The sequence below is a fragment of the Setaria viridis genome, chromosome 8 (genome assembly GCF_005286985.2).
Source record: "Setaria viridis chromosome 8, Setaria_viridis_v4.0, whole genome shotgun sequence".
NCBI lineage: Eukaryota > Viridiplantae > Streptophyta > Magnoliopsida > Poales > Poaceae > Setaria > Setaria viridis.
In genome coordinates this window covers 24,256,812-24,270,125 of record NC_048270.2, presented here as the reverse complement: position 1 = coordinate 24,270,125, position 13,314 = coordinate 24,256,812, and the positions used below count along the sequence as shown (strand labels likewise).

At 55.7% G+C, this 13,314-nt stretch overlaps 42 non-coding genes across 42 annotated transcripts; all 42 read right to left on the bottom strand.

The window, feature by feature from the left end:
• Positions 1–55: 55 nt before the first annotated feature.
• Positions 56–174, bottom strand: LOC140220749 (5S ribosomal RNA). Its single transcript, XR_011896638.1, has one exon. It is a non-coding gene; the product is annotated as a 5S ribosomal RNA (ribosomal RNA).
• A 199-nt stretch (positions 175–373) lies between these two features.
• LOC140220748 (5S ribosomal RNA) lies at positions 374–492 on the bottom strand. The gene has a single exon (XR_011896637.1). It is a non-coding gene; the product is annotated as a 5S ribosomal RNA (ribosomal RNA).
• A 199-nt stretch (positions 493–691) lies between these two features.
• Positions 692–810, bottom strand: LOC140220747 (5S ribosomal RNA). The gene has a single exon (XR_011896636.1). It is a non-coding gene; the product is annotated as a 5S ribosomal RNA (ribosomal RNA).
• A 199-nt stretch (positions 811–1,009) lies between these two features.
• LOC140220746 (5S ribosomal RNA) lies at positions 1,010–1,128 on the bottom strand. Its single transcript, XR_011896635.1, has one exon. It is a non-coding gene; the product is annotated as a 5S ribosomal RNA (ribosomal RNA).
• Positions 1,129–1,327: 199 nt separating this feature from the next.
• On the bottom strand, positions 1,328–1,446 carry LOC140220745 (5S ribosomal RNA). Its single transcript, XR_011896634.1, has one exon. It is a non-coding gene; the product is annotated as a 5S ribosomal RNA (ribosomal RNA).
• A 199-nt stretch (positions 1,447–1,645) lies between these two features.
• On the bottom strand, positions 1,646–1,764 carry LOC140220744 (5S ribosomal RNA). Its single transcript, XR_011896633.1, has one exon. It is a non-coding gene; the product is annotated as a 5S ribosomal RNA (ribosomal RNA).
• Positions 1,765–1,963: 199 nt separating this feature from the next.
• LOC140220743 (5S ribosomal RNA) lies at positions 1,964–2,082 on the bottom strand. The gene has a single exon (XR_011896632.1). It is a non-coding gene; the product is annotated as a 5S ribosomal RNA (ribosomal RNA).
• A 199-nt stretch (positions 2,083–2,281) lies between these two features.
• On the bottom strand, positions 2,282–2,400 carry LOC140220742 (5S ribosomal RNA). Its single transcript, XR_011896631.1, has one exon. It is a non-coding gene; the product is annotated as a 5S ribosomal RNA (ribosomal RNA).
• Positions 2,401–2,599: 199 nt separating this feature from the next.
• On the bottom strand, positions 2,600–2,718 carry LOC140220741 (5S ribosomal RNA). Its single transcript, XR_011896630.1, has one exon. It is a non-coding gene; the product is annotated as a 5S ribosomal RNA (ribosomal RNA).
• A 199-nt stretch (positions 2,719–2,917) lies between these two features.
• On the bottom strand, positions 2,918–3,036 carry LOC140220740 (5S ribosomal RNA). The gene has a single exon (XR_011896629.1). It is a non-coding gene; the product is annotated as a 5S ribosomal RNA (ribosomal RNA).
• Positions 3,037–3,235: 199 nt separating this feature from the next.
• LOC140220739 (5S ribosomal RNA) lies at positions 3,236–3,354 on the bottom strand. The gene has a single exon (XR_011896628.1). It is a non-coding gene; the product is annotated as a 5S ribosomal RNA (ribosomal RNA).
• Positions 3,355–3,553: 199 nt separating this feature from the next.
• On the bottom strand, positions 3,554–3,672 carry LOC140220738 (5S ribosomal RNA). Its single transcript, XR_011896627.1, has one exon. It is a non-coding gene; the product is annotated as a 5S ribosomal RNA (ribosomal RNA).
• Positions 3,673–3,871: 199 nt separating this feature from the next.
• LOC140220737 (5S ribosomal RNA) lies at positions 3,872–3,990 on the bottom strand. Its single transcript, XR_011896626.1, has one exon. It is a non-coding gene; the product is annotated as a 5S ribosomal RNA (ribosomal RNA).
• Positions 3,991–4,189: 199 nt separating this feature from the next.
• Positions 4,190–4,308, bottom strand: LOC140220736 (5S ribosomal RNA). Its single transcript, XR_011896625.1, has one exon. It is a non-coding gene; the product is annotated as a 5S ribosomal RNA (ribosomal RNA).
• A 199-nt stretch (positions 4,309–4,507) lies between these two features.
• Positions 4,508–4,626, bottom strand: LOC140220735 (5S ribosomal RNA). Its single transcript, XR_011896624.1, has one exon. It is a non-coding gene; the product is annotated as a 5S ribosomal RNA (ribosomal RNA).
• A 199-nt stretch (positions 4,627–4,825) lies between these two features.
• Positions 4,826–4,944, bottom strand: LOC140220734 (5S ribosomal RNA). Its single transcript, XR_011896623.1, has one exon. It is a non-coding gene; the product is annotated as a 5S ribosomal RNA (ribosomal RNA).
• Positions 4,945–5,143: 199 nt separating this feature from the next.
• Positions 5,144–5,262, bottom strand: LOC140220733 (5S ribosomal RNA). The gene has a single exon (XR_011896622.1). It is a non-coding gene; the product is annotated as a 5S ribosomal RNA (ribosomal RNA).
• A 199-nt stretch (positions 5,263–5,461) lies between these two features.
• Positions 5,462–5,580, bottom strand: LOC140220732 (5S ribosomal RNA). The gene has a single exon (XR_011896621.1). It is a non-coding gene; the product is annotated as a 5S ribosomal RNA (ribosomal RNA).
• Positions 5,581–5,779: 199 nt separating this feature from the next.
• On the bottom strand, positions 5,780–5,898 carry LOC140220731 (5S ribosomal RNA). Its single transcript, XR_011896620.1, has one exon. It is a non-coding gene; the product is annotated as a 5S ribosomal RNA (ribosomal RNA).
• A 200-nt stretch (positions 5,899–6,098) lies between these two features.
• LOC140220730 (5S ribosomal RNA) lies at positions 6,099–6,217 on the bottom strand. The gene has a single exon (XR_011896619.1). It is a non-coding gene; the product is annotated as a 5S ribosomal RNA (ribosomal RNA).
• Positions 6,218–6,416: 199 nt separating this feature from the next.
• Positions 6,417–6,535, bottom strand: LOC140220729 (5S ribosomal RNA). The gene has a single exon (XR_011896618.1). It is a non-coding gene; the product is annotated as a 5S ribosomal RNA (ribosomal RNA).
• Positions 6,536–6,734: 199 nt separating this feature from the next.
• LOC140220728 (5S ribosomal RNA) lies at positions 6,735–6,853 on the bottom strand. The gene has a single exon (XR_011896617.1). It is a non-coding gene; the product is annotated as a 5S ribosomal RNA (ribosomal RNA).
• A 198-nt stretch (positions 6,854–7,051) lies between these two features.
• On the bottom strand, positions 7,052–7,170 carry LOC140220727 (5S ribosomal RNA). Its single transcript, XR_011896616.1, has one exon. It is a non-coding gene; the product is annotated as a 5S ribosomal RNA (ribosomal RNA).
• Positions 7,171–7,369: 199 nt separating this feature from the next.
• Positions 7,370–7,488, bottom strand: LOC140220726 (5S ribosomal RNA). The gene has a single exon (XR_011896615.1). It is a non-coding gene; the product is annotated as a 5S ribosomal RNA (ribosomal RNA).
• A 199-nt stretch (positions 7,489–7,687) lies between these two features.
• Positions 7,688–7,806, bottom strand: LOC140220725 (5S ribosomal RNA). Its single transcript, XR_011896614.1, has one exon. It is a non-coding gene; the product is annotated as a 5S ribosomal RNA (ribosomal RNA).
• Positions 7,807–8,005: 199 nt separating this feature from the next.
• LOC140220724 (5S ribosomal RNA) lies at positions 8,006–8,124 on the bottom strand. The gene has a single exon (XR_011896613.1). It is a non-coding gene; the product is annotated as a 5S ribosomal RNA (ribosomal RNA).
• A 199-nt stretch (positions 8,125–8,323) lies between these two features.
• On the bottom strand, positions 8,324–8,442 carry LOC140220723 (5S ribosomal RNA). The gene has a single exon (XR_011896612.1). It is a non-coding gene; the product is annotated as a 5S ribosomal RNA (ribosomal RNA).
• A 199-nt stretch (positions 8,443–8,641) lies between these two features.
• On the bottom strand, positions 8,642–8,760 carry LOC140220722 (5S ribosomal RNA). The gene has a single exon (XR_011896611.1). It is a non-coding gene; the product is annotated as a 5S ribosomal RNA (ribosomal RNA).
• A 199-nt stretch (positions 8,761–8,959) lies between these two features.
• On the bottom strand, positions 8,960–9,078 carry LOC140220721 (5S ribosomal RNA). Its single transcript, XR_011896610.1, has one exon. It is a non-coding gene; the product is annotated as a 5S ribosomal RNA (ribosomal RNA).
• A 199-nt stretch (positions 9,079–9,277) lies between these two features.
• LOC140220720 (5S ribosomal RNA) lies at positions 9,278–9,396 on the bottom strand. Its single transcript, XR_011896609.1, has one exon. It is a non-coding gene; the product is annotated as a 5S ribosomal RNA (ribosomal RNA).
• Positions 9,397–9,595: 199 nt separating this feature from the next.
• LOC140220719 (5S ribosomal RNA) lies at positions 9,596–9,714 on the bottom strand. The gene has a single exon (XR_011896608.1). It is a non-coding gene; the product is annotated as a 5S ribosomal RNA (ribosomal RNA).
• Positions 9,715–9,913: 199 nt separating this feature from the next.
• On the bottom strand, positions 9,914–10,032 carry LOC140220718 (5S ribosomal RNA). The gene has a single exon (XR_011896607.1). It is a non-coding gene; the product is annotated as a 5S ribosomal RNA (ribosomal RNA).
• A 199-nt stretch (positions 10,033–10,231) lies between these two features.
• Positions 10,232–10,350, bottom strand: LOC140220717 (5S ribosomal RNA). The gene has a single exon (XR_011896606.1). It is a non-coding gene; the product is annotated as a 5S ribosomal RNA (ribosomal RNA).
• Positions 10,351–10,549: 199 nt separating this feature from the next.
• LOC140220716 (5S ribosomal RNA) lies at positions 10,550–10,668 on the bottom strand. Its single transcript, XR_011896605.1, has one exon. It is a non-coding gene; the product is annotated as a 5S ribosomal RNA (ribosomal RNA).
• Positions 10,669–10,867: 199 nt separating this feature from the next.
• Positions 10,868–10,986, bottom strand: LOC140220715 (5S ribosomal RNA). Its single transcript, XR_011896604.1, has one exon. It is a non-coding gene; the product is annotated as a 5S ribosomal RNA (ribosomal RNA).
• A 198-nt stretch (positions 10,987–11,184) lies between these two features.
• Positions 11,185–11,303, bottom strand: LOC140220714 (5S ribosomal RNA). The gene has a single exon (XR_011896603.1). It is a non-coding gene; the product is annotated as a 5S ribosomal RNA (ribosomal RNA).
• A 199-nt stretch (positions 11,304–11,502) lies between these two features.
• Positions 11,503–11,621, bottom strand: LOC140220713 (5S ribosomal RNA). Its single transcript, XR_011896602.1, has one exon. It is a non-coding gene; the product is annotated as a 5S ribosomal RNA (ribosomal RNA).
• Positions 11,622–11,820: 199 nt separating this feature from the next.
• Positions 11,821–11,939, bottom strand: LOC140220712 (5S ribosomal RNA). The gene has a single exon (XR_011896601.1). It is a non-coding gene; the product is annotated as a 5S ribosomal RNA (ribosomal RNA).
• A 199-nt stretch (positions 11,940–12,138) lies between these two features.
• LOC140220711 (5S ribosomal RNA) lies at positions 12,139–12,257 on the bottom strand. The gene has a single exon (XR_011896600.1). It is a non-coding gene; the product is annotated as a 5S ribosomal RNA (ribosomal RNA).
• A 199-nt stretch (positions 12,258–12,456) lies between these two features.
• Positions 12,457–12,575, bottom strand: LOC140220710 (5S ribosomal RNA). Its single transcript, XR_011896599.1, has one exon. It is a non-coding gene; the product is annotated as a 5S ribosomal RNA (ribosomal RNA).
• Positions 12,576–12,774: 199 nt separating this feature from the next.
• Positions 12,775–12,893, bottom strand: LOC140220709 (5S ribosomal RNA). Its single transcript, XR_011896598.1, has one exon. It is a non-coding gene; the product is annotated as a 5S ribosomal RNA (ribosomal RNA).
• A 199-nt stretch (positions 12,894–13,092) lies between these two features.
• Positions 13,093–13,211, bottom strand: LOC140220708 (5S ribosomal RNA). The gene has a single exon (XR_011896597.1). It is a non-coding gene; the product is annotated as a 5S ribosomal RNA (ribosomal RNA).
• Between the last annotated feature and the right edge of the window lie 103 nt (positions 13,212–13,314).

Below are 13,314 nucleotides of genomic sequence, written 5' to 3'. Positions count from 1 at the left end.
ATGTCCGAGGAATGCGGCGAAATGGAAGGACAGAACAATAATAATAAAAAAAAAAGGAATGCAACACGAGGACTTCCCAGGAGGTCACCCATCCTAGTACTACTCTCGCCCAAGCACGCTTAACTTCGGAGTTCTGATGGGATCCGGTGCTTTAGTGCTGGTATGATCGCATCCGACATACTAGCCACTCTCCTTGCTCTTATGCCCGCACCTCGACGCGCCGCCCGAGCCGCGTGGGCCCCGCATCCAAGGTCCTCCGTGCGGGTCGCCTCACCGTTTTATCCGTCCGACCACGAGCGCACGAGGAAAAGCCCGAAAATGTCCGAGGAATGCGGCGAAATGGAAGGACAGAACAATAATAATAAAAAAAAAAGGAATGCAACACGAGGACTTCCCAGGAGGTCACCCATCCTAGTACTACTCTCGCCCAAGCACGCTTAACTTCGGAGTTCTGATGGGATCCGGTGCTTTAGTGCTGGTATGATCGCATCCGACATACTAGCCACTCTCCTTGCTCTTATGCCCGCACCTCGACGCGCCGCCCGAGCCGCGTGGGCCCCGCATCCAAGGTCCTCCGTGCGGGTCGCCTCACCGTTTTATCCGTCCGACCACGAGCGCACGAGGAAAAGCCCGAAAATGTCCGAGGAATGCGGCGAAATGGAAGGACAGAACAATAATAATAAAAAAAAAAGGAATGCAACACGAGGACTTCCCAGGAGGTCACCCATCCTAGTACTACTCTCGCCCAAGCACGCTTAACTTCGGAGTTCTGATGGGATCCGGTGCTTTAGTGCTGGTATGATCGCATCCGACATACTAGCCACTCTCCTTGCTCTTATGCCCGCACCTCGACGCGCCGCCCGAGCCGCGTGGGCCCCGCATCCAAGGTCCTCCGTGCGGGTCGCCTCACCGTTTTATCCGTCCGACCACGAGCGCACGAGGAAAAGCCCGAAAATGTCCGAGGAATGCGGCGAAATGGAAGGACAGAACAATAATAATAAAAAAAAAAGGAATGCAACACGAGGACTTCCCAGGAGGTCACCCATCCTAGTACTACTCTCGCCCAAGCACGCTTAACTTCGGAGTTCTGATGGGATCCGGTGCTTTAGTGCTGGTATGATCGCATCCGACATACTAGCCACTCTCCTTGCTCTTATGCCCGCACCTCGACGCGCCGCCCGAGCCGCGTGGGCCCCGCATCCAAGGTCCTCCGTGCGGGTCGCCTCACCGTTTTATCCGTCCGACCACGAGCGCACGAGGAAAAGCCCGAAAATGTCCGAGGAATGCGGCGAAATGGAAGGACAGAACAATAATAATAAAAAAAAAAGGAATGCAACACGAGGACTTCCCAGGAGGTCACCCATCCTAGTACTACTCTCGCCCAAGCACGCTTAACTTCGGAGTTCTGATGGGATCCGGTGCTTTAGTGCTGGTATGATCGCATCCGACATACTAGCCACTCTCCTTGCTCTTATGCCCGCACCTCGACGCGCCGCCCGAGCCGCGTGGGCCTCGCATCCAAGGTCCTCCGTGCGGGTCGCCTCACCGTTTTATCCGTCCGACCACGAGCGCACGAGGAAAAGCCCGAAAATGTCCGAGGAATGCGGCGAAATGGAAGGACAGAACAATAATAATAAAAAAAAAAGGAATGCAACACGAGGACTTCCCAGGAGGTCACCCATCCTAGTACTACTCTCGCCCAAGCACGCTTAACTTCGGAGTTCTGATGGGATCCGGTGCTTTAGTGCTGGTATGATCGCATCCGACATACTAGCCACTCTCCTTGCTCTTATGCCCGCACCTCGACGCGCCGCCCGAGCCGCGTGGGCCCCGCATCCAAGGTCCTCCGTGCGGGTCGCCTCACCGTTTTATCCGTCCGACCACGAGCGCACGAGGAAAAGCCCGAAAATGTCCGAGGAATGCGGCGAAATGGAAGGACAGAACAATAATAATAAAAAAAAAAGGAATGCAACACGAGGACTTCCCAGGAGGTCACCCATCCTAGTACTACTCTCGCCCAAGCACGCTTAACTTCGGAGTTCTGATGGGATCCGGTGCTTTAGTGCTGGTATGATCGCATCCGACATACTAGCCACTCTCCTTGCTCTTATGCCCGCACCTCGACGCGCCGCCCGAGCCGCGTGGGCCCCGCATCCAAGGTCCTCCGTGCGGGTCGCCTCACCGTTTTATCCGTCCGACCACGAGCGCACGAGGAAAAGCCCGAAAATGTCCGAGGAATGCGGCGAAATGGAAGGACAGAACAATAATAATAAAAAAAAAAGGAATGCAACACGAGGACTTCCCAGGAGGTCACCCATCCTAGTACTACTCTCGCCCAAGCACGCTTAACTTCGGAGTTCTGATGGGATCCGGTGCTTTAGTGCTGGTATGATCGCATCCGACATACTAGCCACTCTCCTTGCTCTTATGCCCGCACCTCGACGCGCCGCCCGAGCCGCGTGGGCCCCGCATCCAAGGTCCTCCGTGCGGGTCGCCTCACCGTTTTATCCGTCCGACCACGAGCGCACGAGGAAAAGCCCGAAAATGTCCGAGGAATGCGGCGAAATGGAAGGACAGAACAATAATAATAAAAAAAAAAGGAATGCAACACGAGGACTTCCCAGGAGGTCACCCATCCTAGTACTACTCTCGCCCAAGCACGCTTAACTTCGGAGTTCTGATGGGATCCGGTGCTTTAGTGCTGGTATGATCGCATCCGACATACTAGCCACTCTCCTTGCTCTTATGCCCGCACCTCGACGCGCCGCCCGAGCCGCGTGGGCCCCGCATCCAAGGTCCTCCGTGCGGGTCGCCTCACCGTTTTATCCGTCCGACCACGAGCGCACGAGGAAAAGCCCGAAAATGTCCGAGGAATGCGGCGAAATGGAAGGACAGAACAATAATAATAAAAAAAAAAGGAATGCAACACGAGGACTTCCCAGGAGGTCACCCATCCTAGTACTACTCTCGCCCAAGCACGCTTAACTTCGGAGTTCTGATGGGATCCGGTGCTTTAGTGCTGGTATGATCGCATCCGACATACTAGCCACTCTCCTTGCTCTTATGCCCGCACCTCGACGCGCCGCCCGAGCCGCGTGGGCCCCGCATCCAAGGTCCTCCGTGCGGGTCGCCTCACCGTTTTATCCGTCCGACCACGAGCGCACGAGGAAAAGCCCGAAAATGTCCGAGGAATGCGGCGAAATGGAAGGACAGAACAATAATAATAAAAAAAAAAGGAATGCAACACGAGGACTTCCCAGGAGGTCACCCATCCTAGTACTACTCTCGCCCAAGCACGCTTAACTTCGGAGTTCTGATGGGATCCGGTGCTTTAGTGCTGGTATGATCGCATCCGACATACTAGCCACTCTCCTTGCTCTTATGCCCGCACCTCGACGCGCCGCCCGAGCCGCGTGGGCCCCGCATCCAAGGTCCTCCGTGCGGGTCGCCTCACCGTTTTATCCGTCCGACCACGAGCGCACGAGGAAAAGCCCGAAAATGTCCGAGGAATGCGGCGAAATGGAAGGACAGAACAATAATAATAAAAAAAAAAGGAATGCAACACGAGGACTTCCCAGGAGGTCACCCATCCTAGTACTACTCTCGCCCAAGCACGCTTAACTTCGGAGTTCTGATGGGATCCGGTGCTTTAGTGCTGGTATGATCGCATCCGACATACTAGCCACTCTCCTTGCTCTTATGCCCGCACCTCGACGCGCCGCCCGAGCCGCGTGGGCCCCGCATCCAAGGTCCTCCGTGCGGGTCGCCTCACCGTTTTATCCGTCCGACCACGAGCGCACGAGGAAAAGCCCGAAAATGTCCGAGGAATGCGGCGAAATGGAAGGACAGAACAATAATAATAAAAAAAAAAGGAATGCAACACGAGGACTTCCCAGGAGGTCACCCATCCTAGTACTACTCTCGCCCAAGCACGCTTAACTTCGGAGTTCTGATGGGATCCGGTGCTTTAGTGCTGGTATGATCGCATCCGACATACTAGCCACTCTCCTTGCTCTTATGCCCGCACCTCGACGCGCCGCCCGAGCCGCGTGGGCCCCGCATCCAAGGTCCTCCGTGCGGGTCGCCTCACCGTTTTATCCGTCCGACCACGAGCGCACGAGGAAAAGCCCGAAAATGTCCGAGGAATGCGGCGAAATGGAAGGACAGAACAATAATAATAAAAAAAAAAGGAATGCAACACGAGGACTTCCCAGGAGGTCACCCATCCTAGTACTACTCTCGCCCAAGCACGCTTAACTTCGGAGTTCTGATGGGATCCGGTGCTTTAGTGCTGGTATGATCGCATCCGACATACTAGCCACTCTCCTTGCTCTTATGCCCGCACCTCGACGCGCCGCCCGAGCCGCGTGGGCCCCGCATCCAAGGTCCTCCGTGCGGGTCGCCTCACCGTTTTATCCGTCCGACCACGAGCGCACGAGGAAAAGCCCGAAAATGTCCGAGGAATGCGGCGAAATGGAAGGACAGAACAATAATAATAAAAAAAAAAGGAATGCAACACGAGGACTTCCCAGGAGGTCACCCATCCTAGTACTACTCTCGCCCAAGCACGCTTAACTTCGGAGTTCTGATGGGATCCGGTGCTTTAGTGCTGGTATGATCGCATCCGACATACTAGCCACTCTCCTTGCTCTTATGCCCGCACCTCGACGCGCCGCCCGAGCCGCGTGGGCCCCGCATCCAAGGTCCTCCGTGCGGGTCGCCTCACCGTTTTATCCGTCCGACCACGAGCGCACGAGGAAAAGCCCGAAAATGTCCGAGGAATGCGGCGAAATGGAAGGACAGAACAATAATAATAAAAAAAAAAGGAATGCAACACGAGGACTTCCCAGGAGGTCACCCATCCTAGTACTACTCTCGCCCAAGCACGCTTAACTTCGGAGTTCTGATGGGATCCGGTGCTTTAGTGCTGGTATGATCGCATCCGACATACTAGCCACTCTCCTTGCTCTTATGCCCGCACCTCGACGCGCCGCCCGAGCCGCGTGGGCCCCGCATCCAAGGTCCTCCGTGCGGGTCGCCTCACCGTTTTATCCGTCCGACCACGAGCGCACGAGGAAAAGCCCGAAAATGTCCGAGGAATGCGGCGAAATGGAAGGACAGAACAATAATAATAAAAAAAAAAGGAATGCAACACGAGGACTTCCCAGGAGGTCACCCATCCTAGTACTACTCTCGCCCAAGCACGCTTAACTTCGGAGTTCTGATGGGATCCGGTGCTTTAGTGCTGGTATGATCGCATCCGACATACTAGCCACTCTCCTTGCTCTTATGCCCGCACCTCGACGCGCCGCCCGAGCCGCGTGGGCCCCGCATCCAAGGTCCTCCGTGCGGGTCGCCTCACCGTTTTATCCGTCCGACCACGAGCGCACGAGGAAAAGCCCGAAAATGTCCGAGGAATGCGGCGAAATGGAAGGACAGAACAATAATAATAAAAAAAAAAGGAATGCAACACGAGGACTTCCCAGGAGGTCACCCATCCTAGTACTACTCTCGCCCAAGCACGCTTAACTTCGGAGTTCTGATGGGATCCGGTGCTTTAGTGCTGGTATGATCGCATCCGACATACTAGCCACTCTCCTTGCTCTTATGCCCGCACCTCGACGCGCCGCCCGAGCCGCGTGGGCCCCGCATCCAAGGTCCTCCGTGCGGGTCGCCTCACCGTTTTATCCGTCCGACCACGAGCGCACGAGGAAAAGCCCGAAAATGTCCGAGGAATGCGGCGAAATGGAAGGACAGAACAATAATAATAAAAAAAAAAGGAATGCAACACGAGGACTTCCCAGGAGGTCACCCATCCTAGTACTACTCTCGCCCAAGCACGCTTAACTTCGGAGTTCTGATGGGATCCGGTGCTTTAGTGCTGGTATGATCGCATCCGACATACTAGCCACTCTCCTTGCTCTTATGCCCGCACCTCGACGCGCCGCCCGAGCCGCGTGGGCCCCGCATCCAAGGTCCTCCGTGCGGGTCGCCTCACCGTTTTATCCGTCCGACCACGAGCGCACGAGGAAAAGCCCGAAAATGTCCGAGGAATGCGGCGAAATGGAAGGACAGAACAATAATAATAAAAAAAAAAAGGAATGCAACACGAGGACTTCCCAGGAGGTCACCCATCCTAGTACTACTCTCGCCCAAGCACGCTTAACTTCGGAGTTCTGATGGGATCCGGTGCTTTAGTGCTGGTATGATCGCATCCGACATACTAGCCACTCTCCTTGCTCTTATGCCCGCACCTCGACGCGCCGCCCGAGCCGCGTGGGCCCCGCATCCAAGGTCCTCCGTGCGGGTCGCCTCACCGTTTTATCCGTCCGACCACGAGCGCACGAGGAAAAGCCCGAAAATGTCCGAGGAATGCGGCGAAATGGAAGGACAGAACAATAATAATAAAAAAAAAAGGAATGCAACACGAGGACTTCCCAGGAGGTCACCCATCCTAGTACTACTCTCGCCCAAGCACGCTTAACTTCGGAGTTCTGATGGGATCCGGTGCTTTAGTGCTGGTATGATCGCATCCGACATACTAGCCACTCTCCTTGCTCTTATGCCCGCACCTCGACGCGCCGCCCGAGCCGCGTGGGCCCCGCATCCAAGGTCCTCCGTGCGGGTCGCCTCACCGTTTTATCCGTCCGACCACGAGCGCACGAGGAAAAGCCCGAAAATGTCCGAGGAATGCGGCGAAATGGAAGGACAGAACAATAATAATAAAAAAAAAAGGAATGCAACACGAGGACTTCCCAGGAGGTCACCCATCCTAGTACTACTCTCGCCCAAGCACGCTTAACTTCGGAGTTCTGATGGGATCCGGTGCTTTAGTGCTGGTATGATCGCATCCGACATACTAGCCACTCTCCTTGCTCTTATGCCCGCACCTCGACGCGCCGCCCGAGCCGCGTGGGCCCCGCATCCAAGGTCCTCCGTGCGGGTCGCCTCACCGTTTTATCCGTCCGACCACGAGCGCACGAGGAAAAGCCCGAAAATGTCCGAGGAATGCGGCGAAATGGAAGGACAGAACAATAATAATAAAAAAAAAGGAATGCAACACGAGGACTTCCCAGGAGGTCACCCATCCTAGTACTACTCTCGCCCAAGCACGCTTAACTTCGGAGTTCTGATGGGATCCGGTGCTTTAGTGCTGGTATGATCGCATCCGACATACTAGCCACTCTCCTTGCTCTTATGCCCGCACCTCGACGCGCCGCTCGAGCCGCGTGGGCCCCGCATCCAAGGTCGTCCGTGCGGGTCGCCTCACCGTTTTATCCGTCCGACCACGAGCGCACGAGGAAAAGCCCGAAAATGTCCGAGGAATGCGGCGAAATGGAAGGACAGAACAATAATAATAAAAAAAAAAGGAATGCAACACGAGGACTTCCCAGGAGGTCACCCATCCTAGTACTACTCTCGCCCAAGCACGCTTAACTTCGGAGTTCTGATGGGATCCGGTGCTTTAGTGCTGGTATGATCGCATCCGACATACTAGCCACTCTCCTTGCTCTTATGCCCGCACCTCGACGCGCCGCCCGAGCCGCGTGGGCCCCGCATCCAAGGTCCTCCGTGCGGGTCGCCTCACCGTTTTATCCGTCCGACCACGAGCGCACGAGGAAAAGCCCGAAAATGTCCGAGGAATGCGGCGAAATGGAAGGACAGAACAATAATAATAAAAAAAAAAGGAATGCAACACGAGGACTTCCCAGGAGGTCACCCATCCTAGTACTACTCTCGCCCAAGCACGCTTAACTTCGGAGTTCTGATGGGATCCGGTGCTTTAGTGCTGGTATGATCGCATCCGACATACTAGCCACTCTCCTTGCTCTTATGCCCGCACCTCGACGCGCCGCCCGAGCCGCGTGGGCCCCGCATCCAAGGTCCTCCGTGCGGGTCGCCTCACCGTTTTATCCGTCCGACCACGAGCGCACGAGGAAAAGCCCGAAAATGTCCGAGGAATGCGGCGAAATGGAAGGACAGAACAATAATAATAAAAAAAAAAGGAATGCAACACGAGGACTTCCCAGGAGGTCACCCATCCTAGTACTACTCTCGCCCAAGCACGCTTAACTTCGGAGTTCTGATGGGATCCGGTGCTTTAGTGCTGGTATGATCGCATCCGACATACTAGCCACTCTCCTTGCTCTTATGCCCGCACCTCGACGCGCCGCCCGAGCCGCGTGGGCCCCGCATCCAAGGTCCTCCGTGCGGGTCGCCTCACCGTTTTATCCGTCCGACCACGAGCGCACGAGGAAAAGCCCGAAAATGTCCGAGGAATGCGGCGAAATGGAAGGACAGAACAATAATAATAAAAAAAAAAGGAATGCAACACGAGGACTTCCCAGGAGGTCACCCATCCTAGTACTACTCTCGCCCAAGCACGCTTAACTTCGGAGTTCTGATGGGATCCGGTGCTTTAGTGCTGGTATGATCGCATCCGACATACTAGCCACTCTCCTTGCTCTTATGCCCGCACCTCGACGCGCCGCCCGAGCCGCGTGGGCCCCGCATCCAAGGTCCTCCGTGCGGGTCGCCTCACCGTTTTATCCGTCCGACCACGAGCGCACGAGGAAAAGCCCGAAAATGTCCGAGGAATGCGGCGAAATGGAAGGACAGAACAATAATAATAAAAAAAAAAGGAATGCAACACGAGGACTTCCCAGGAGGTCACCCATCCTAGTACTACTCTCGCCCAAGCACGCTTAACTTCGGAGTTCTGATGGGATCCGGTGCTTTAGTGCTGGTATGATCGCATCCGACATACTAGCCACTCTCCTTGCTCTTATGCCCGCACCTCGACGCGCCGCCCGAGCCGCGTGGGCCCCGCATCCAAGGTCCTCCGTGCGGGTCGCCTCACCGTTTTATCCGTCCGACCACGAGCGCACGAGGAAAAGCCCGAAAATGTCCGAGGAATGCGGCGAAATGGAAGGACAGAACAATAATAATAAAAAAAAAAGGAATGCAACACGAGGACTTCCCAGGAGGTCACCCATCCTAGTACTACTCTCGCCCAAGCACGCTTAACTTCGGAGTTCTGATGGGATCCGGTGCTTTAGTGCTGGTATGATCGCATCCGACATACTAGCCACTCTCCTTGCTCTTATGCCCGCACCTCGACGCGCCGCCCGAGCCGCGTGGGCCCCGCATCCAAGGTCCTCCGTGCGGGTCGCCTCACCGTTTTATCCGTCCGACCACGAGCGCACGAGGAAAAGCCCGAAAATGTCCGAGGAATGCGGCGAAATGGAAGGACAGAACAATAATAATAAAAAAAAAAGGAATGCAACACGAGGACTTCCCAGGAGGTCACCCATCCTAGTACTACTCTCGCCCAAGCACGCTTAACTTCGGAGTTCTGATGGGATCCGGTGCTTTAGTGCTGGTATGATCGCATCCGACATACTAGCCACTCTCCTTGCTCTTATGCCCGCACCTCGACGCGCCGCCCGAGCCGCGTGGGCCCCGCATCCAAGGTCCTCCGTGCGGGTCGCCTCACCGTTTTATCCGTCCGACCACGAGCGCACGAGGAAAAGCCCGAAAATGTCCGAGGAATGCGGCGAAATGGAAGGACAGAACAATAATAATAAAAAAAAAAGGAATGCAACACGAGGACTTCCCAGGAGGTCACCCATCCTAGTACTACTCTCGCCCAAGCACGCTTAACTTCGGAGTTCTGATGGGATCCGGTGCTTTAGTGCTGGTATGATCGCATCCGACATACTAGCCACTCTCCTTGCTCTTATGCCCGCACCTCGACGCGCCGCCCGAGCCGCGTGGGCCCCGCATCCAAGGTCCTCCGTGCGGGTCGCCTCACCGTTTTATCCGTCCGACCACGAGCGCACGAGGAAAAGCCCGAAAATGTCCGAGGAATGCGGCGAAATGGAAGGACAGAACAATAATAATAAAAAAAAAAGGAATGCAACACGAGGACTTCCCAGGAGGTCACCCATCCTAGTACTACTCTCGCCCAAGCACGCTTAACTTCGGAGTTCTGATGGGATCCGGTGCTTTAGTGCTGGTATGATCGCATCCGCCATACTAGCCACTCTCCTTGCTCTTATGCCCGCACCTCGACGCGCCGCCCGAGCCGCGTGGGCCCCGCATCCAAGGTCCTCCGTGCGGGTCGCCTCACCGTTTTATCCGTCCGACCACGAGCGCACGAGGAAAAGCCCGAAAATGTCCGAGGAATGCGGCGAAATGGAAGGACAGAACAATAATAATAAAAAAAAAAGGAATGCAACACGAGGACTTCCCAGGAGGTCACCCATCCTAGTACTACTCTCGCCCAAGCACGCTTAACTTCGGAGTTCTGATGGGATCCGGTGCTTTAGTGCTGGTATGATCGCATCCGCCATACTAGCCACTCTCCTTGCTCTTATGCCCGCACCTCGACGCGCCGCCCGAGCCGCGTGGGCCCCGCATCCAAGGTCCTCCGTGCGGGTCGCCTCACCGTTTTATCCGTCCGACCACGAGCGCACGAGGAAAAGCCCGAAAATGTCCGAGGAATGCGGCGAAATGGAAGGACAGAACAATAATAATAAAAAAAAAAGGAATGCAACACGAGGACTTCCCAGGAGGTCACCCATCCTAGTACTACTCTCGCCCAAGCACGCTTAACTTCGGAGTTCTGATGGGATCCGGTGCTTTAGTGCTGGTATGATCGCATCCGACATACTAGCCACTCTCCTTGCTCTTATGCCCGCACCTCGACGCGCCGCCCGAGCCGCGTGGGCCCCGCATCCAAGGTCCTCCGTGCGGGTCGCCTCACCGTTTTATCCGTCCGACCACGAGCGCACGAGGAAAAGCCCGAAAATGTCCGAGGAATGCGGCGAAATGGAAGGACAGAACAATAATAATAAAAAAAAAAGGAATGCAACACGAGGACTTCCCAGGAGGTCACCCATCCTAGTACTACTCTCGCCCAAGCACGCTTAACTTCGGAGTTCTGATGGGATCCGGTGCTTTAGTGCTGGTATGATCGCATCCGACATACTAGCCACTCTCCTTGCTCTTATGCCCGCACCTCGACGCGCCGCCCGAGCCGCGTGGGCCCCGCATCCAAGGTCCTCCGTGCGGGTCGCCTCACCGTTTTATCCGTCCGACCACGAGCGCACGAGGAAAAGCCCGAAAATGTCCGAGGAATGCGGCGAAATGGAAGGACAGAACAATAATAATAAAAAAAAAGGAATGCAACACGAGGACTTCCCAGGAGGTCACCCATCCTAGTACTACTCTCGCCCAAGCACGCTTAACTTCGGAGTTCTGATGGGATCCGGTGCTTTAGTGCTGGTATGATCGCATCCGACATACTAGCCACTCTCCTTGCTCTTATGCCCGCACCTCGACGCGCCGCCCGAGCCGCGTGGGCCCCGCATCCAAGGTCCTCCGTGCGGGTCGCCTCACCGTTTTATCCGTCCGACCACGAGCGCACGAGGAAAAGCCCGAAAATGTCCGAGGAATGCGGCGAAATGGAAGGACAGAACAATAATAATAAAAAAAAAAGGAATGCAACACGAGGACTTCCCAGGAGGTCACCCATCCTAGTACTACTCTCGCCCAAGCACGCTTAACTTCGGAGTTCTGATGGGATCCGGTGCTTTAGTGCTGGTATGATCGCATCCGACATACTAGCCACTCTCCTTGCTCTTATGCCCGCACCTCGACGCGCCGCCCGAGCCGCGTGGGCCCCGCATCCAAGGTCCTCCGTGCGGGTCGCCTCACCGTTTTATCCGTCCGACCACGAGCGCACGAGGAAAAGCCCGAAAATGTCCGAGGAATGCGGCGAAATGGAAGGACAGAACAATAATAATAAAAAAAAAAGGAATGCAACACGAGGACTTCCCAGGAGGTCACCCATCCTAGTACTACTCTCGCCCAAGCACGCTTAACTTCGGAGTTCTGATGGGATCCGGTGCTTTAGTGCTGGTATGATCGCATCCGACATACTAGCCACTCTCCTTGCTCTTATGCCCGCACCTCGACGCGCCGCCCGAGCCGCGTGGGCCCCGCATCCAAGGTCCTCCGTGCGGGTCGCCTCACCGTTTTATCCGTCCGACCACGAGCGCACGAGGAAAAGCCCGAAAATGTCCGAGGAATGCGGCGAAATGGAAGGACAGAACAATAATAATAAAAAAAAAAGGAATGCAACACGAGGACTTCCCAGGAGGTCACCCATCCTAGTACTACTCTCGCCCAAGCACGCTTAACTTCGGAGTTCTGATGGGATCCGGTGCTTTAGTGCTGGTATGATCGCATCCGACATACTAGCCACTCTCCTTGCTCTTATGCCCGCACCTCGACGCGCCGCCCGAGCCGCGTGGGCCCCGCATCCAAGGTCCTCCGTGCGGGTCGCCTCACCGTTTTATCCGTCCGACCACGAGCGCACGAGGAAAAGCCCGAAAATGTCCGAGGAATGCGGCGAAATGGAAGGACAGAACAATAATAATAAAAAAAAAAGGAATGCAACACGAGGACTTCCCAGGAGGTCACCCATCCTAGTACTACTCTCGCCCAAGCACGCTTAACTTCGGAGTTCTGATGGGATCCGGTGCTTTAGTGCTGGTATGATCGCATCCGACATACTAGCCACTCTCCTTGCTCTTATGCCCGCACCTCGACGCGCCGCCCGAGCCGCGTGGGCCCCGCATCCAAGGTCCTCCGTGCGGGTCGCCTCACCGTTTTATCCGTCCGACCACGAGCGCACGAGGAAAAGCCCGAAAATGTCCGAGGAATGCGGCGAAATGGAAGGACAGAACAATAATAATAAAAAAAAAAGGAATGCAACACGAGGACTTCCCAGGAGGTCACCCATCCTAGTACTACTCTCGCCCAAGCACGCTTAACTTCGGAGTTCTGATGGGATCCGGTGCTTTAGTGCTGGTATGATCGCATCCGACATACTAGCCACTCTCCTTGCTCTTATGCCCGCACCTCGACGCGCCGCCCGAGCCGCGTGGGCCCCGCATCCAAGGTCCTCCGTGCGGGTCGCCTCACCGTTTTATCCGTCCGACCACGAGCGCACGAGGAAAAGCCCGAAAATGTCCGAGGAATGCGGCGAAATGGAAGGACAGAACAATAATAATAAAAAAAAAAGGAATGCAACACGAGGACTTCCCAGGAGGTCACCCATCCTAGTACTACTCTCGCCCAAGCACGCTTAACTTCGGAGTTCTGATGGGATCCGGTGCTTTAGTGCTGGTATGATCGCATCCGACATACTAGCCACTCTCCTTGCTCTTATGCCCGCACCTCGACGCGCCGCCCGAGCCGCGTGGGCCCCGCATCCAAGGTCCTCCGTGCGGGTCGCCTCACCGT